This window comes from Micromys minutus, assembly GCF_963924665.1.
Source record: "Micromys minutus genome assembly, chromosome: 20".
In the NCBI taxonomy this organism is placed as follows: Eukaryota; Metazoa; Chordata; class Mammalia; order Rodentia; family Muridae; genus Micromys; species Micromys minutus.
The window spans coordinates 45894505-45903331 of NC_137955.1; the positions used below are offsets into that span (position 1 = coordinate 45894505).

The 8827-nt window shown below is 41.9% G+C and overlaps 1 pseudogene across 1 annotated transcript; it reads right to left on the reverse strand.

The window, feature by feature from the left end:
- Positions 1 to 608: 608 nt before the first annotated feature.
- On the reverse strand, positions 609 to 2916 carry LOC308433796 (WD repeat-containing protein 75-like; annotated as a pseudogene). Its single transcript has 2 exons — positions 2836 to 2916; positions 609 to 2759 (listed from the first exon to the last, which is right to left on the reverse strand). The product of its transcript is annotated as a WD repeat-containing protein 75-like (transcript).
- Positions 2917 to 8827: the final 5911 nt, after the last annotated feature.

Here is an 8827-nt window from a genome sequence, read left to right on the forward strand (position 1 = left end):
TTATCCATAACTGAAGCTAACAGGGCCGGGCATCCTGAAAGCTGTGTACCAGCCCAGCATGAGCCACGCTCCCTGCAGGTATTCAACTGCTTCAAGCTAGTGTTTAAGGCTAGTTAGGGAACTTTGTGTCACCAGGTTCCTATCTACCTGTAATGGAAGCCTTCTCCAGATGTGCTTCTATTTTGGTTAAGTACAACCAGGAGACAGGATATACAAAAGAGTATACACACTGTGATATACTCATTGTCCTTGTGAAAGTGACTAAGTAGAAGGTGTAGATTAAATTAAGTGACACAGATGCTTATCATGTGACAGAATGGATCCTAAAGAAGCACCCAGAAAATACTATTGTACATGGGAAAATCTACACTTGGTTACCCTCGAGGAGCAATCTACTTTATTTAGAGCATACGTTTTATTTATTCTTGAAATATGAACCCATCCACCCCCATTCCTTTCCACCAACTCTCTTTATCTCTCCTAATACATTCCCCTTTCAACTCCATGTCTTTTGGATGTGTGTATGTGTGTGTTTTGTCTTGATAATAAAATAATATTAAAAACTTTGGAATAGTAACAGACTGTAAACATTCAGCAACACCCATGGCCTACAGAGCAGGTAGCCAACTATTACCAACGACTCTGACTTTCTCAGCTCTTTCTCCTCAGATTTTGGCAGCCGATGCACAGCATCTTCTCCCAAGTCTGTGCTATTTGTTTCCTTTTTCAGTAAGATCATTTTCTTCATCTGAATCGTTACTTTCTTCCCCCACCCCTACATCTACATCATTGTGAATTTCTTCAGCACTTTGAGTCTCTTTAGAGAGCAGCAGTGAGTTTGCCGAGAGCACAGGAAAGAAGCTGATGGTAGCACGTGGGCTGGGCTGCGGAGAAGCTCCTTGATTGCAGGTATGTTCTCCCTTAAGGGGAGTTGTACCAGCTCATTCTCTGAAGTTTCATTTAACTTGGTGTCCCGCTGCCGCCTGTGTTTTCCCAATATAGAAGAAAATGGGGTCGTTGGCAGCCTTGTTTCTGCTAGCAGCTGTCTGCTTGTTGGTGATTTAGTTAGGAAGTAAAACTGGGATCTGTTCAGCCACTGTGGAGCTTCTGAGGTGATTGATTCCGGGACGTCTCGTGGAACAAACACTCCCCACTGGACTTCCTCTTTGGAGGCATTCTTTTGATTATACAATGGCCATTATACACTGGTTTCAGTAAGGGCTGGATTCCATAACTCTTAACATTTAATTTTGCACTCCACTGCATCAAACAACAAGCAGATTCCAACAGCAGAGAATGCCATTCTCAGCAGTGCTGAGAAGATACTTTGAGCCTGTCAGTCTCCCAAAGCAAAGATTCCTTATTTTCACAGCTCCTTGGCAAAATGTACATTTTAGTTTCCATGTTTCTGATTGTAACTATTTCCTCAAGTAAAGAGCCATCTCCAGAGAAACTGCAATGATTGCTTGGTACTTGTGGGAACTACTCACAAAGTTACAAGTCCTGCCGATGGCTTTTTTGTATCTATCAGAGTCATCTGTTAATACCCACATTTTGAAGTTGCCATCTCTGATAGCTGTGAGCAGGATGGGTTTTCCGTAGTTCTCTGCATTATTGAAACAGCTGGGATGTGGTCATCATGTGGCCCGGCGATCTTTGTGTTAAGAACAAACCCTTGGGCTTTCTTGCTATAGCTCCACAGTTTTATTTGCAGATTGAGCTCATTTTCCTTTTTTTGCTTTTGTTCAACTGTTGCCAACCAAGTATTCCTGTTAAATGGAGTGGAAAACTAAAGCTTTGGTTCTTGGGTCAACCATCAACCCAGTAGACAGACTCCTATTTTTCACTGGGCCTTAAATTACTGCAGATGCATCAAGGGTTCAGTGAATAACTGTTATCTTGTTATCAGAGTGAGAATTACAGAACAAATCTCCCAGTGGTGAGATGGAGAATGCTCAAAGGCAGATCCTGAGAGTGAAACCCCTTATTCTGCTCTGACCCATCTTGACACTCTACAAGACACACTCACGCTCACCACTCAGAAGATGGATGCCCGTTACTGTCAAAGCCAAATCTATAACCAATACAAACATGTGTACGTGTATTTCTTATCAACATGAAAATTTCTCCAATGGTAGATTTTGCTGTCCATGTGACCAGATATGATGTAATCTTCCTTTGGGTGGCAGGCTACCCATGTGACTTGTTCTTTGCATTCTTCTTGGTTTTTTTTTTTTTTTTTTTTTTTTTCTGATAGTAAGGTAGAATTGCATTTTTTTTCCTTTTTGCAAACATAAACAGATAGGCAAAGGTCCTGGACTTCAGCAGCATATATTCTCTCTCATTTCTGAAGGCACTGTGCTTGGGGGACTGGTTTATGTAATCCAAAACAAAGGTGAGCTCCTTAGCGTCAATGTCCTGGCCTGGTGACTTGGGCAGCAGTTTCACTGAAACCAGCTGAAATATATCTGGTTCCTCTTTACCTATTGTAAGGAGGATGAAATTTTTAGCTTGGGGAGGAATAAAGAGGGCATGGAGTTTAGGTCCAACAATGAAAGTCTTTATCAAAATGCTATCAAGATAGTTCCATAGCTTAATTATGCCACCAAAGAAACACAAGTAGAGCTAAAGATGGTAGTTAGGGTTGATGAGGATTCCAGACACCAGAGTTTTGTGACCATGCAGAATGTGAACACACTTTTTTTTGTGACTGTGTTATAGACCTTAACAAAGTCTTTCCAGATGCAGAAGATATATCTCTCAAAATAGTGTAAGAGTTTATATTTAAGTGTATGTGTTGCCAAGCCTGTGAGGATATGGAAGATGGAGTCATTTGAAATCCACAGAGAACAAGGTTCTCCTGAAGTTCGGCTGACTGCCACTGCAGGAAACCACAAAGACAATCTCTTCTACCATCTTTGCAAAGACTCACGGGATGGGTTTTTAACAAATGTGCTCACCAAGCCTGTGCTGAGTATCTATTAGTACCAGCTCTGTTTAGGAGCAAGGGGTACAGGGTGGAGGCAACTGGGTATAAGACCTTGTGGGTCTTATGGTGCAGTAGAAGGAGAAGGTTCAATAACAAGTGTTGATTGATAAGGATGGGGTGGAGATGGACAGATGAGGTAATCTTCATCCCGGCAGGCAAGATCTTCCAAACCCGACATAGCCATTGATTCACTGTCTTTCCCATTCCTCATGGTCTTCCTGTATTACTTTACAGAACCTCTGTACCTCTACCCTGTATCTCTACCAGGGGGACACAGAGTCACCAGAGTCCAAGTCAAGTGTGTGTGATTTTCCAACATTACATTTCTTGACGGTTTCATGGATGTCTCGATCTTATGGATTGTCCCCGTTAACAGCTGTGCCACTGTTGCACAAGCGGTTGCATCTTGAGAATGGACAATTTAAAAAATATAATTGAGCCGACAGTAAAAGTTAACACTCGCAGCTGGACAGACTGAGCACAGAGATTTGGCTCTGCTTCATACACATCTTACTGCACAGAGCCAGTCAGCTATCCCTGAGAGATCCTTGCTGTAGGCACAGCAAAAGCACAAGAGAATCCGTGGAAGTATATGAAGGCACTTAGCCTGGCTTCATGCTAGTGCACCATCTCTCTTGCATTTTACTAAATATATTCATGAACCCAGGCTGGGATCAGGGTTGGAGAGTTTTACCAACCTACTTGGCAAAGTGAAGGCTATAGTATGAGTAGTACATTGCGTCACTTGTGTATAAAGCACAGCCTTCCACTTAAGGTGGCTTAGAGAAGTGGCTTCCTTGGTGGACACTGTGTGAAAAAAACACCATGTAACCCATTTGTCTCCGATGTTTTTAAATTATGAACACAACCCACAAGAGAATAGCAGTTTGCATTCGGCTTTGCCCTGGCGGTTGATGGCAGTGAGTACTTCCATAAATCCTTTAGAAAATAGATTCCATTTTTCACGAAGCCTCAGCTGTCAGAATCTGATTTCCTGGTTGAATGAAATGGCCTTGTTATTCAAATCCTTTGGGTATAAATTTATTTTACATGAATTTACTCAAGAAATTGATTACAATTCCCTTCCCACCTTGTGTCATGAGTTATATAATTGGAAATTTAGTGAGAAGAGATCGAAATAGCTTGAAATGACTCCCCTCCCCCTGAAATTTCCAGACTAGGATACTTTGGGCTTTCTTCGCTTTCATGTTTTCGGTCTTTTAAAGACATCAATGCCCATTGGGTCTTTCATCTGTTTGCTTTTTCTTTTAAAAAATAAACTCAAAGGGCCACGATTGCTTGTCACTAAGACTGACAGTGCCAAGACTGGGGGAGAAATCTGAGGCAATACCTCCTTTCTGTCATATGCCATTTTGGATGAATCCTGTTTGTTTCTCTCAGGATCTCTGTCACTGATGGAGATTGGATAGTCTCAAGTTTCAGTGTGATGGCAGTGTTTCTCACTCATTCAAAAATCCATCAGGATCTTCAGGACAGAAGAACACCTAGGGGATTTGCTGCAGGTATTTTGGCACTGGAGCTCCTGGAGCCCACAGGATGTGACCAAGGGCGAGCACGCTGCTTCTAACTAAATAATGTAGGAAAAACATTGGGAAAATTTGACTTATAAGTGAAGATTAATCTCGTGGGGCATGGAATAGGCTAGATGGAGTGACTAGAAATAAGGATATCTGTGATTTCCCCCAGGGAACTGGGCTGACGTACCTCAGGGAACAGGTCAACCTCCAGTCTGCCTTCCCCTCTTTAAGTTATAGCATTGAATGTTTTGTTTTGTCTTGTGCTTGCCAGTCAACTCTGCAACATTTGGACTAGCTATCCCCCACAGTTATGAAGTCTGAAGCAATTCTTTTTCTAGTTGCACAGCCTGCTAGTTCTGTTTCTCCAGAGGACTGAGGAATATGTGCTAAGAGCAGCACATTATCCCACCTGACCTTCATGAGAGCCTTCTGAATGATTTGGTAAGAGCCAGAGGACTTGCCTAAGGTCATGGAGTTAAAAGCGGCAGAGATGGGACTCCAGCTGCAGCTTGCTTTATGCTGGAATCAGGGATCTCGACACAATGTCCTAGAATCTTCCTGGCTCACTGGGCACCTGACAGTAGTAGGATGCTAGGAGATCATCGGAGATCATCCGATAGATGAAGTAACAGACGGCCTTTATTTTGTTACCTCTTCAGCCTATGAAATTTAAGTTAAAGGTTTTACACCTATAGGTCCTTCTGCTTCCCATAGCAAACCTTGATGGTGTATCTCCATGGTAACGGTGGAAATAAGCAGCTGATCAATCTGTTAATCCTCAGTGTAGTTTTTTGCTTCTGCATAGAGCTAAAGTTGCTCTTCAGTTGCCTTTTTTCCTTGACGAAAATCAGGCAGAGGAAGAAGCCCCAAAGCTGGAGCAAGTTAATCAGAGTGGGCACAGGTCATGAGGGTTCTTTCTTTCACTATTGCTATTTGTTTCCATCTCGAGGTCATCTCTTTACTTTATAAACACTGACTGTGCAGATTTTCACTGACGTCTGTGAATCTGGAACTTTCTGTCCTGTGAAGATTTCTATATGATCCTGTCACTGCTGACTTCTGAGTCTACGAAAAAACTGCCCTTCTCCAAATCCCGTACTTCTCTTTTGTGCTGTTAAATTCCAGGGCGGTAGAGATGACATTGAATTCCAGGGCTGTAGAGATGACATTATTAAAACTACAGCTAATGCTTGTTGCTCATCAAATAAAAACCTATAGAAAAATATTTTGGTAAAAAAAATAACAGTGCTATAAGTAGTTCTCAAATCTCTGTTACCTTTCCTGTTTCTGTGATTAAAAATTCCTGTCCCCCAATACTTAAGGGACAAAGGGGTTATACTGGTCTAGAGTTCAAGGGTATATAGTCCAGCACCATAGGGAAGACATGGTGGCAGGAACAAGGAATGATCCTGTTGGTGGCTAGCCGATTCCCTCCTTTCTGTGTGGTATAGGATGCAAGTCGAAGAACGCTGAATTCTTGTACAGTGAGCCTTCCCACCTCACCCAACCTAATGTTTATATCCTCTCACAAGCATGCTTTGATTCGAAATCCTGTCAGGCTGGTAGTTAAAATCAACTATGACCTGATGTTGGTGGTAGTCAACATCAACCATCATGACCTATGAGGTTTTAGCTCTAGAAGGGACTTTGGGTATCAAGTAGAATCTGTCTTCTCACTCTCACAATGAACAAACCGAGGGCCAGAGAGAATATGGCTCTTCTTGACTTATGGTGGGATAAAGTCTTAGTATACTTGTCTTAATTTCATAATGCATTTAACATACCATCTGTTCTGGGAATGTCCCCAGTGTTACAGGGTGACTGGTAGTGGAGCCAGGTCCAGAACACAGGGTTATGGCTCTTTTTTTGGGTGTTCTCTCTACACGGATAAAATGACAAATGGTTCATTGTCATCTACCATTTTCCTGGGTGTTTGAGCACACACAGGGCTAAAGGAAAGCTGCAGGGCTTCACTATTGGCTTTACTACAAGTTTATCATTTAACCAAAGTATTTTTCTAATCATAAAAATGAGACACTGGTATTCTTTTTAAGCAAGACCCTTTCAATGCTAAGTTCACTGTTAGTATATTAAACACTTGCCAAATATTCAGTATGAACAATTAATTTTAACAAAGCACATGAAGTTGGGAGGAAAATTCAGAGGGGGTTGATCAAAACACATGGTAAGCATATATGAAATTCTGAAATAATAAAAAGTAATTAAAAAGAATTAACTAATCATTGAATGTTTTTTAGTATTCATTGTTATTGTTATTATTATTTAAAAAGGGAATTAAGTATGCAAAGATAGTTTAAAAGAAGTCAGGTGTTGTTACAGAGGATCCAAAGGCAAGTTGGCACCCTTCCCTTTGATGCTGTTTGGAATGTACCAGAAGGTATGCAGAACTGAGCGCTATGTCCTGGAAGGGATCATTTCCAGGGAGCAATGGCAGCACACAGCAAGCTGCATGTGCTTCAATTGATTTTGTTGTAGTTTCAGAAATGAGAGTTTAATGAATTCCAGATGGGGAGACGATAGTTCTGAACTGCTTTACTGTCTTTTCAGGACTGCTCACAATCCTGAGGTCAACAGGGCTTTCAGATGATGCTGAGCTCACTGATGTTGAAAGGTGAAGTAACTCTAGGCAGGTAGATGAAATTGAGCTACAGAGTCAGAATTCATCTTCAATGTGGAAGGCTTGGCTGCCTTTCCTTCCAATGACAAACACACACATCCAGAGTTGTCATTCTTATGTCTGGATACAGCATCATGAGAACACAAGCAAAGGGGACCTGATTTCAAGGAGGTTTAAAACTTTGGTACTAAATTAATGCACATGTCCTAGGAAAGAAATCTCAAGCAATAACAGATGTTAATGGCAAAGAGCTCCTATGTAGATGTTATGAGTGAGGAGAGAGAGACCAGCCTGGTCCTGTGGTCTCTAGGATGGAGACAGCTGTGATTGTTCCAGTTTGCAGGAAGCCTGTGTTAATGGTACTTGTTGATAGTATTAGACATTCTATATAGCACACAGAACAGTCCTACCCCAGATGAGCAAATTTCCCTTAACATGGCGATTGTGTGATGCTTAAGAAGTCCTTATGCATGTTGAAGGACAAGAAAGGCTTTATCAAAGAGGTGAGATATTATTGTCTTCCTCTTTATTCAGAATACTTAGTGTTCATGCCTTACTGGAATCTGTTTTCACCTGAGATACAAGATGAGTGGAAGTAGTCCCAGGGCTATGAAGTTTATGGGCTAGAATAGAAACTAAACACAACCTGAGAAACAATTTCTTAGAACAAAAGAGAAAGTAACTTGTAGAAAGAAGGGGTGGAAGGGCTGGAGAGATGGCTCAGAATTAAGAGCCTTGGCTACAGTTTCGGAAGACTAAAGTTTAGATCCTTGTACTGTAGAGGATGGTTCTGATGCCAAGGTTCTATTCCCAAGTTGGTTGTTGATCTATCAATAACAAACCAAGAGGCCAGTTTCTGGGTGGAAGAAAATAGGCGGGACTTCCGGGGCCCTTCAGGCAAGCTAACGGATTCAGGAGAAGGGAGAGGAGTTTTTACCATGCTTCGGAGGGACATAAGATGACCAGCCATGTGATATCTCTGGTGAAGATATACCATAGGTCCCTTCTCCAGGCAGGAAGTTAGGGTATAGAGCTGGGACTAAAGGTAACTGAGCAGCTGAAGCTGAGGGCAGGTTGAGAAATGCTGAGCTAAGAGTATTGAGAAGGGAATGGTCGCTGCATGGGATCAGAAGTGTCCAGCAACTGAACCAATAAGGCAGGTTGAAATTCAACAATATGTGTGTGTGTGTGTGTGTTTCATCTGCAGCTCTAATATTCTCTGGGCAGGAGATGGTAGTTTGGCCCATTCCCAGAGCTTAAAGCAGGGTAGAAGAAGCTACTGGCAACATTGTCCTTATGTCAAGTTGCTCACAGACCAGTGAGTCCAGTTCTAGGGAATCTGATGTCCTCTTTCGGCCTCTGTAGATGTACATGTGCTTATGTGCATTCCTGGTCTATGTCTCTTTCTGTGTGTATATGTCTCCTTGTCTTTTTCTCTCTCTCACACACATAAACAAAACCTTACAAAATAAAAGTAGTGAAGTGTATTCCCTGCTGCTGCTGGCTGCTCAAGAGAATAACTCAACATCTCTCATTGCTTGGAGCAATGGATCATGCCTGTTATCCTAGTTCTCAAGAGGCTGTGAGTTTAAGACCAGTTTGGATTATATAGTTAGTTCCGGGACAGCTGGGGCTATAGTTTCAATAATAATGATGATGATG